The 11,765-nt window shown below is 38.3% G+C and overlaps 1 pseudogene; it reads left to right on the top strand.

The window, feature by feature from the left end:
- Nucleotides 1-6,757: 6,757 nt before the first annotated feature.
- LOC129407551 (5S ribosomal RNA) lies at nt 6,758-6,875 on the top strand (annotated as a pseudogene).
- Nucleotides 6,876-11,765: the final 4,890 nt, after the last annotated feature.

Below are 11,765 nucleotides of genomic sequence, written 5' to 3'. Positions count from 1 at the left end.
CACAGTCCGTTCATCAGGCAGGAATACAGTGTGTACAGTTCACATTTACCCAACATCTGAACTTTATGAACCATCGTTCAATGAACAACACAGGTACAACACTGGCCACATCCACAAACACACTGAAGTACACAAATGTGTGAGATCTTCATTCACAACAAACACATCCAACAGAACGGTGACTGTACAGATATTTAAAGTGGAACTGAACTCTAAATCCACACTTTTGCTACTAAACTCTGTAAATGGTGTTTGAACAGTATTATCTACTGTTCCTGTGTCCTGTTTTATGGCAACGTTAATGCAAACTTGATACATTTGCAGCTTTCAGGTAAAAAAACAGCCACAATTGAAGTGCAGTACTATGTGACATCACGCAGCACTGCCCTGATTACATCTGTCTGTCTGTCTCTCTCTCTCTCTCTCTCTCTCTCTCTCTCTCTCTCTCTCTATATATATATATATATATATATATATATATATATATATAAAACAAAGTGGGAGTATTTCCCACAGATTGTGATGGTGCAGATAAAGTGTTAAAGTGTTAAAGTGTTGAAATGTTGTGACACTGATTCAAAATGATGAGGATCAAGACGGTGATGATTTTGGTCAAAAAGTGTCAGTGTGAATCAGTTTCTTCATTTTCTTATGAATTTTCTGTATTTATTTTGTTTGCTCAAAGCCACAGCTTGAACTCAAAACTTTTAGTCAGGATGTTACTGTTTATGGTGAAAATTGTACTAAGAATAAGTACTTTTTAACTTTTCAGTTCAGTTTAAAAATGCTGCAGAGTAGCAAGTACAGATACCTAAACATTTTATTTACATTTGCACTGTGTAACTTTTTGGTCGGGCTTCTGTCACTTGGTTGTTTCTATGGAGATGTCATTGCTCTGCTTACAATGTTCCACAGTGTGACATTAAACAGCTCTACTTTACCCTTGTATTCAATTACAGGAGGTTTTATAGCAGAAAAATACCTAGAAAAACAGACATTCTGACTGTGAGCGGGGTCGCCTCGCTACAGATCTGACTAGTAACTTGGTCTGGATTGTTGTCCATGAAGATAGAAAGGTTTAATGCCATACTGTGAAACATTCAAAACCAAGCAATACCATGAAGAGACGCATATGTATGGAAGATAATTTGTTCCATCAGGTTTTGAATTTTAAACACCACTGAATTTCTCACTTTGAATTTTTTTACTCTGAAAAAAGATGTTTGAATTATTTTTATTCTGAATTTTAGTGACTGAAATTTGAAGTTTACTTTCAATTCAAAAAAAAAAAAATTAAAATAAATAAAAAAATCACCACAGATACTTTCAAGCCCTCGATTTCAACTGTCAAAATTCAGTGTAAAATTTGCAGTGAAAAATTAGACAGCAAAGATCCAAGATGCCAAGGCAGAAGCAATCGATCATATGAGCGAGGAGGACAGAGGCTGTTTCCTATTGGCTGTTCTCATCTGTGGGCGGGGTTTACACTTAACAAATCAAAGCAATGATGTTTTGATGAGACGAATTCTGACCAATGAGATCACTTCACTTTGTTACTAAGTTAGATCGGATCACTTTGGATCGATTGCTTCTGCCTTGGCATCTTGGATTTTTACTGTGAATTTTTTTCAATGCAAATTTTTGACTGTTGAATTTGAGGGCTTGGAAATATTTGTGTTGAATATTTAAAATTTTATACACTTAAAATTTCAGAAGGTAAAATTCATAACAAAAATAATTCAAACATGTTTTTTCAGAGTTAAAAAATCACAATGAGAATTTCAAGAGCATTTAAAATTCAAACTCTGATGAAACAAATTATCTTCCATCATCTATCCACTAGGCTGTCAAACTCAAAATGAACACTGGACTACTACGCCAAATATCAGTCATGGAGCGTATTGACTCCATGTCATGTAACACTGACCTGACGTAAGTTTTCACAGCATCGAACGCTTCAGGCAACATCACATCTGTGACGTAGCGACGACTGGGCCAGATCGGATCTGGGCTCTAGAACAGTGTTTCCCAGACTTTTTTCTGGGGACCCATATTTTAAAAGTCACAAACCTTTGCGACCAAAGTCAATAGATATTATTAGTAAATCACAAAATAAGGATGGATTTGAGCATCATTGAACATGAATGAGGATATTTGATTGTTGACTGAGTGATCGTCTCTCTGAACAATTAGTATTACTCAAGTTTTAAACAATGAAAAACAGTCACTGAAGCAGCAATAAAAGGATCCATAAGTTGCCTTTTTGGACATTAAATGTAGCCCATTTCTTTTTCTTTTCAACATTCAATTGAACCAGCAACATTGAAACAAAATTTAACTTATATTGCAGATCTTGACAAGGCGACCCCAAAAAAATATCTTTTGACCCCCCCCCTGCGTGACCCAGTCTTGGGGAGTCAAAGTCTCAAAAATGGGTTGAACCTGACATCGCCTGCCATACTTTATATTTGTGTTTTTTTTTTGTTAACTGTGACCCTGAGGACCAATAATTGGAGGGTCTGCTCTTCCGGAAATATCGCAAAAAAAAAAATTGTGGCCATTTTAGTGTAGGTGACCTTCATTTTGTGATAGAAAATTTAGAAAAATGAAAAATTTCCTCAGATCCTCAGTGGCTTGGATAAGCTGTCTACAAATACATTCCAGATGCAAAGAACACATGTGGTGACAACATTCAGTGAAAAAAATATTCATAAAACACATTTCTACATGATTTTGGCTCAATTTAATGCCAAAAAATAAGGCATTTTTTCACTTTTTGTGTGCCTTATGGAATGTTGAGAGGAGCCTAACATTCTATTGAGGTTCTGGGCCTTAAAGAAATCATCACAGATCCATTGATTTTGGTTGGATTTTTATATTTTTTTCTGTGGAATGACTATACTGTTTGAAGAAAATATTGGAAAAAAGTAAAGTCGCTCGGCACTGTCTCCCTGTCTTGGTGAATGTGTGTTCTCCTTCTCTCATCCACCGCTCCCACACAGCTCGCACTTTCACTTTATAACAGCCTTGAGTTTAAAGTGGGCGTTGTGAGCGTGTCTCTTGACAGGTGCATTTTGATATTAAAAGGAATCACAGTCTGTATTACTCCTGATGCTCCTGACTACGGGAGCCGTAATGCTGCAAGTGGTGTGGCTTTGTTGTTACTAAAGTCGTACAAAGACACCCCAATAAATTCATATATAAGGCACTCTGGATTATAAAGTGCGCAGTCGTTTTTTGATGAAATTAAAGATTTTTAAGTGCGCCCTATAGTGCAGAAAATAAGGTACTGTACTACTTGTGCTTTGTTACCTTCCACCATTGAATGTAACCCAGGACCTTTTTGCTGTGGGGCACAATCACTAACCACTCTGCCACCTACACTTTTCACAACGGTCTCTTCACTCCCTCCTCTTTCATGCTGCACGTTCCTCGTCTTCCTCCTCTCTTCATCCTCAGCGTTATTCAAACACAACCGTATCATTATTAGTAAAACGTTCTTATCTTTGGGCTCTTGACTTGTCAGCGTTGACTCCTCACAGACATAAACATTGACTTGAGCGCGTGGTGCGTGAGATAAACATGTCCAGTGTTTTTCTCTCAGTGAAATCACATTCGAGTTAATTGGCCTCAGAGGAGTTTAGGAGTTTGCAGCTCAAAGACGTCAGACTAAATATAGCGGAGGTAAAGGGTGAACTCCAGTGACCCACATCTAAACCGAAACACCACAACAAGACAAAAGCACCATTTTAAACATAATTAGTGTTGTCACGATAAAATTCAAACTCAATTTCAATACTAAGGAATAGACTCTCTATACTGATTCTGATACCATGATAATAAAAACACTCTTATACACAATAGAATATGATTTTCAACATTTAATTAATTTTATTTATTTAATAGGGACAGTGCATATTAATGAACATCTACAACACTGCAGTATAAATATGCCAGATTATAGCAAGAATGCTCATTTCCATCTGTAGTCCCTCAGCAGGTAATACTATAAATTTACCGTATTTTTTGCACTATTAGTCGCTCTGGATTATAAAATGGACTGTCATTAAATGGTCTATTTTCGAACTTTTTTCACAAATAAACTGCGTGGGACTTTAAAGGAAACCCAACAGTGTGATGGGTGAGTGGTTTTGTTTGTTTGTTCGTTCACGGTGACTCTGGGCTTTGTTCAGTTGTGGCGTGTAGGGAGGGTGCTGTCTGGGACCAACGGATTGTCGGCGTGTTCGCAGTGACTCAGTTGTTCAGTCGTGTCTAGAAGTGGCACGTTCGCGCTCGCTTTTTCGGTTCGTTCCTCTGTTCCGTTCCTCGTCGGCGTGGAGTGATGAGTGTGTCTGTGGGTGTTTGTCGCTGTGCGGTCGCTGTCTGTTCCGTGTGTGTTTGCGTGAGCTGTGTTTGGTGTGGCTTTGTAGTTTACTGAAGTCGTGCTGGGACACCCGAGTGGGGCACGCGATCGTTTTTTGATGCGGTTAGAGGCGTAAGAGCGCGTCTAATAGCCCGGAAATTACGGTAACAGAAAAAACAACAAAAACAAGTGACAGTTCTAAACTAAAAGTGTCCACAAGTCTGGTTTTCCTTTAGCCGCTGTTTCAAGTGGGATTTGAAAGTGTCAAGTGTTGAAGTTTCTCTTATTGATAGTGGGAGACTGTTCCAAAATTTAGTGCCTATGACTGAAAGCACACACTGTCTGTGTGGGACCTCACAGTTTTCCCATAGTTCCCATCCCAGTAACGTTCTTTACTTTAATAAAATCCAGTAACAGAGGAGGGGCAAGTCCATGCAAAACATTATAGATAAAACATTCATATTTAAAATCAACAAAATTATTAAAATTAAGCAGGTTGTACTTATCTAAAACAGTGCAGTGGTGAAATAAAAATGGTTTCTTGTTCAGTATTTTTATGGCTTTTTAAAAAAGTGATTTGTTGGGCTTGAGTGTTGTGCAGCAGCGAGTGACTCTATATGAGACAGAATCATGGAGTGTGAAAACATTCGTGCTGCATGTAGAGTCATAAAAGGTTTTACTTGTCTAAAATTCACTAAGTTAAAATTAACAGTTTTTGTGAGGCGCTTAATGTGTTTCTTAAATGTCAATGTCGGGTCCAGCTTAAGTCCCAGGTATTTAAACTCCTTGACGAGGCTGAGTTCCACCCCGTCCAGAAAGACAGTGGACCACTGTAGCTCAGTTGTTTTTTTACTGAACATCATGCAGACAAGGCCCCATATGACACTATTTTCTGATCTTATGTCCGTATTTTGCGTCATGTCCGGGGCGTCCGGGTTTTTTTTTATAAAGTGATGCAAATGTCCAGGTTTTCAGTACCGTTCATTAAATAAACTGAGCGTCTCTCTCGTAGCGTCTGTGACTCAGAAGGAGCGAGACACAAACAGTCGGTCAGTCTGCAACATACCTGAAGCACAAATGCACATTTAACAATGACTTGTACAAGAAATTCTCCGTTTTCTGTCCCGGTCGGGACAAGTGTGAGTCCATGTGCACAGGTTGAGGTGAGAGGACAGTGTCCCTCGTTTATCGCGGGAGTTATGTTCTAAAAATAACCCGCGACAGGTGAAATCCACGAAGTATCAACTTTATATTTTACAATTATTATATCTGTTTTAAGACTGTAAAACTCCTCAGCACAAACTTTATACACTTTTCTCAGACAGGACAGGTGCAACCCTTTTTACTTCCTTCTTAAAACTTTGTTGCCGCTGTCGTCCTTGTGTTATTTTCCTCCTTCTTTATGTAACGAACTGAAGATTAATTTATTCCGTAATGGAGCCCAACAGCGCAGAGTCCTGCACGGGTCCATTTTTGGAGACCCCCAGTACAACACTGCACCCGCCAGGACAGGACCGCACCTGCCCGTTAACCAGAGATAATATCAAACTTTTGCGCTGCCTACGCCACGGACTGAACCAAGACTAAACCAGGACTAACCCAGGACTGATTCCAGGACTGAAGAGGAGGACTAATCCACTACTGAACTAGGACTAAAACAGAACTGCCCCCCCCCCAAATATGGTCGCCCTAATATATACGGTCTATGGTTTGTCAACACAGTGGATACGCGCAGCTTGAGTGCAGAAAGTGTCACTGTGCAGTTACACATGGATCTAGGGTTAACATGAAGTTGCTACTAGCTTGTGATATTGTCAGTGCACTCAAATCGTTTATCGCCGTGTGATAAAATAAGTTATGCTGCTAAATGAACATTAGTGAGGGGGATACGTCGTACCTGTGTGTGTAAATGACGAGAAGAAACGTGTCAAACTTCAGTAGCCGGACGTCCACTCATACCTGATTGATAGAACTAACCCCGCCCCGAGAGAGTCTGAAATCTGCTGAAATCCTCCAAGACACTGACATGATACAGACAGGACAGAGACTCTTTCTGCAGGAGACATGCGCAGCAGGGGAAAGATGGGAGTGATGCACCGAGGAAGATGCTCGTTTGTGTTTTGAACTGTTATTTTGTGCTTCATACAAACACGAAGAAATGCAGATGACACAGCTTTTAAGTTAAAGGCGATAGATGTGGCTGTAGAAGAAGGAAACAGAGCTGCTGCACGTGAACTCAGTGTCAGTGAGTCGATGATGAGACGTTGGTGACGAGCAAAAAGACGACAAAAGCTTTCAGAGGCGATAAAAGCAGACGTTCTTGAAGATGTGGACACCTGCATGTTATATTCAAGTTGCAGCCTATATATGTACAATTCTAAAATTCTGTTAAAATTTTGTGGCCATACCAGCTTGTCAAAGCCTGATCTCGTCAGATCTCAGAAGCTCAGCAGGGCTGGGCCTGGTTAGTACTTGGATGGAAGACCACTGGGAAACTCAGGTGCCACGGGGGGTGCCAGTCACAAAAAACTGTTGTTGTGTCCTTAGGCAAGTCACTTCACCCTCATTGTCTAGTATGAAAGTGGTGTGTGTGTGTGTGTGTGTGTGAGTGATGATCGGAGGAGCCGACGGCGCAGATTGGTAGCCTCTCTTCCTTCAGTCTGTCCCAGGGCAGCTGTGGCTACAGTATTAGCTTATCACCACTGGGTATGGAGTGAATGAATAATGCTCTGTAAAGCGTCTTTGAGTGTCCAAAAAAGCACTATATAAAACTGATGCATTATTATTATTATTATTATTAAAATTTCGTTGATGCAGCTTATATTCAGGTGCGCTCAGTAGTCCGAAAAATACGGTACATTTCCTCATCACAAACAGACCTGGAGTTGTGTTTTGTTTCATTCACACATGTTTAACACACAAACCCTGCAGATTTATAGGCTGAGTTTACTCTGTTCCACCTTGTGACGTCATGTGGTAATACAGGAAGTGCTTCAGTGTGTTTGTAAAGTCCATACAACTTTACTAGAATCATTTGGACGATTTCAGCCCTGAAATTGCAAATCTCTACTGAATTAAAGGTAAAAGAAACAAGATGACCTGTGTGAAGAAGGGCTTTACCTGGAATCACATTGTGGTGTCATTGAAATAAAAAAAAAAATAAAAAATTGGGAGCTTCAAAGAACTGCAGTTCGGATCTTTTTCTTCTTTTGCATATGTTTTTGACAACATTATACGATGGTAGAGTTTTGCGTAATATAGGACAGCTGTATGTTTAATGCCATACAGTGGAAGGCAAAGCAACATCGCCATGACGAAAAGCAAAAAAAAAGTGACATAGTGGAGCATTAAAAGAAAAATAAATAATAAAATAGACTACTTGCCAAGAAATACTTTGTAAGAACCATTGCGTCATCTTCACAGAGTCTGTCCAAAATGTGCTCAAATGGGAAAGTTCAAATATGCATCAAATTCAGGATCCTGTTTTAAAATGAGCCTGGAACTTTAAATTAATGATCAATATCTCACATGTGTGTGAATGAACGTGTGATTTAAAGATGAGAAAGTCCAGAGGGCCATGAGGCAATGTTCTGCAACTCTGCTCTCCTCCAGACTCTCTCCACCAGCTCCATGTGCTCCAAGAGTTAATGTATGAAGCAAAATACAGGAAGTCATGTTAAAGGTGCACTAGGGAACTTTGATAACTGAAGATTCAATTATATTTCTAAAATGTTTCACAATATTGCATTAAACTGACCACATGACTCAGTTTTTCCTACTGGTTACACTGTACAATGCCAAGAAATATACACATGTTGAACCTGTTCATTTCTGTTCAGTGACTCGACCCAAGATCTCGCCGTATACAACACAAGCCTACGGAAGCCGAGAGGGGTCACAACAAACGCAAACGCCGCAACAAATACAAATGCGACAACACGACAAAAAGCCACAACACAGCAAAAAAAGCCACAACGGAAATGACCGCGGGACTCTATTTTAATGCAAACGCAACAAATACAAACGCCACAACACAAACACAAATGCCACAACACGTTAAAAAGCCACAACACGTTAAAAAGTCACAACACATTAAAAAGTCACAACGGAAGTGACCGCGGGACTCTTATTTTCCGACGGACCGATCAAGCGGCAAGTGAAGAAGAAGAACTACAACGTGAAACCAATAATGATAAAACAATAAATTACTTTTACTTACGTTTCCAACTTCTCTGTCGGAAAATAGAGTCCCACGGTTGTGGCTTTTTGATGTGTTGTGGCTTTTTAATGTGTTGCGGCTTTTGCGTTTGTGTTGTGGCGTTTGTATTTGTTGCGGCGTTTGCGTTAAAATAGAGTCCCACGGTCATTTCCGTTGTGGTTTTTTTTTGGTGTGTTATGGCTTTTTTTTTGGTGTGTTGTGGCTTTTTTTTTGGTGTGTTGTGGCTTTTTTGGTGTGTTGTGGCTTTTTTTGGTGTGTTGTGGCTTTTTTTTGGTTTGTTGTGGCTTTTTTTTGGTGTTGTTTGTGGCTTTTTGTTGTGTTGTCGCATTTGTATTTGTTGCGGCGTTTGTGTTTGTTGTGACCCTCTCGGCTTCCGTACAAATCAACATTCATAAAAGTAATTATGTAGTAGTTATGATGTCATGTGTCACGACCATGAGTTGATTTGTCCTGTAGTGGAGCTCTGTGCTGAAGCTCCAGCTCTCGTCTCACTGCTGCACAAAACACACAAACTGTAAGATCCACACTGTTATAGTGTGAGGCTCAGAGGCACAAGAAACACATCCACAGAGGGAGAGGGCCCTCCTCCTCATCACTGCTCTGAAACACAGAATTTAAAAAAAATACATGTTGACTAGGGCTGGGTATCATTATGAAGTTGCCGATACGATACATATCTCGATACAGTGCACTTTCGATTCGATATGATATATTTCAAATCGATTCGATACAGTTCAATAAAAAATAAAGGCAAAATCGTGGCTGTTATACTAAAAGTCTTTGTTAAACCACTTCTTGTGCAAAAATCATATGAAACACAAACATTTTAATCATCAAAACAGTGAAAATGTCAAATGTGTCGCATAAATGAGTTTCCTTTCACTCCACAAGCAACAAAACTGTAGCTCTAACAAAATAATTTAGTAAAGCACGTAAAAATACTCTTGGTGATATATCGATACGGTAGCCCATGATATCGATACTATATCATCACATTAAACGATACAATATATCGATATTTTTGCACACCCCTAATGTTGACCCTAAATAAATGACAGTTCTTTATATTTTACATTGATCCAAAGTAAAGAATTCATCAGCAGTAGCTGCATTAACCTAACCTGGCCCTCGCCACACTCAAACTGATACTGATACTGATACTGATACTGATACTGATACTGATATACTGATATACTGATACTGATATACTGATACTGATACTGATATGATACTGATATACTGATGATACTGATATATACTGATACTGATACTGATGATACTGATATACTGATATACTGATACTGATACTGATATACTGATACTGATATACTGATACTGATATACTGATACTGATATACTGATATACTGATATACTGATACTGATACTGATAGATACTGATATACTGATACTGATATACTGATACTGATATACTGATACTGATATACTGATATACTGATATACTGATATACTGATATACTGATATACTGATACTGATATACTGATATACTGATATATACTGATATACTGATACTGATATACTGATACTGATATACTGATACTGATATGCTGATATACTGATATACTGATACTGATATACTGATATACTGAATACTGATACTGATACTGATACTGAATACTGAATACTGATACTGAATACTGATATGATACTGATATACTGATACTGATATGACTATACTGATATACTGATACTGATAATACTGATACTGATACTGAACTGATACTGACTGATATACTGATACTGATATACTGATACTGATACTGATACTGATATACTGATACTGATACTGATATACTGATACTGATACTGATACTGATATACTGATACTGATATACTGATATATTGATACTGATATACTGATACTGATATACTGATACTGATATACTGATACTGATATACTGATACTGATATACTGATACTGATATACTGATATACTGATACTGATATACTGATACTGATATATGATACTGATATACTGATACTATACTGATACTGATATACTGTATACTGATATACTGATATACTGATACTATACTGATACTATATTGATACTGATATACTGATACTGATATACTGATACTGATATACTGATGATACTGATACTGATATATATCTGATACTGATTAACTGATACTGATATACTGATATATACTGATATACTGATACTGATACTGATATACTGATATACTGATACTGATATACTGATACTGATATACTGATATTCTGATACTGATATACTGATACTGATACTGATAATGATACTGACTGATACTGATATACTGATATGATACTGATACTATATACTGATACTGATACTGATACTGATACTGATATACTGATATACTGATACTGATACTGATACTGATACTGATATACTGATACTGATACTGATATACTGATACTGATACTGATATACTGATATACTGATACTGATATACTGATACTGATATACTGATATTCTGATATACTGATATACTGATATTCTGATACTGATATACTGATACTGATATACTGATACTGATATACTGATATACTGATATGATACTGATACTGATACTGATACTGATATACTGATACTGATATACTGATATACTGATACTGATACTGATATACTGATATACTGATATACTGATACTGATATACTGATACTGATATACTGATATTCTGATATACTGATACCGATATAGTGATACTGATATACTGATACTGACATACTGATACAGATACTGATATACCGATACTGACATACTGATACTGATACTTATATACTGCTATACTGACACTGATATACTGATACTGATATACTGTACATTACACCTTATAGACCATGCGGTGTGAATGAATTTGAATATACAGTACTAATATTGTGCTAAAGAGGGCAGGGCTGTGGAGTGGGTGAGGGGGTGAGGTGCAGCTTTGTGATGATCTAATACAGGACAGTGTGGTGGCCATTTGGATGTTTGAATTGGACGTATGTACGACCAAACCTCATGGCCCAGACAACATCTCACCTGACTGTACTGCTCCAGGAAGTCCTGCAGGGGGCTCTTGTGTGCAGTACTAGAAGTGTCCTGTAGGGGGCTCTTGTGTGCAGTAGTAGAATCGTCCTCTAGGGGGCACAGTCCGTGGATCTTGTTCCGACGCCTCCACCTGGTTCTTCGGC

Source organism: Boleophthalmus pectinirostris, unplaced genomic scaffold, assembly GCF_026225935.1.
Source record: "Boleophthalmus pectinirostris isolate CB_2022bp ecotype Guang Dong unplaced genomic scaffold, ASM2622593v1 HiC_scaffold_12, whole genome shotgun sequence".
Classification (NCBI taxonomy): domain Eukaryota; kingdom Metazoa; phylum Chordata; class Actinopteri; order Gobiiformes; family Gobiidae; genus Boleophthalmus; species Boleophthalmus pectinirostris.
This window is presented reverse-complemented; position numbering and strand designations above follow the sequence as displayed.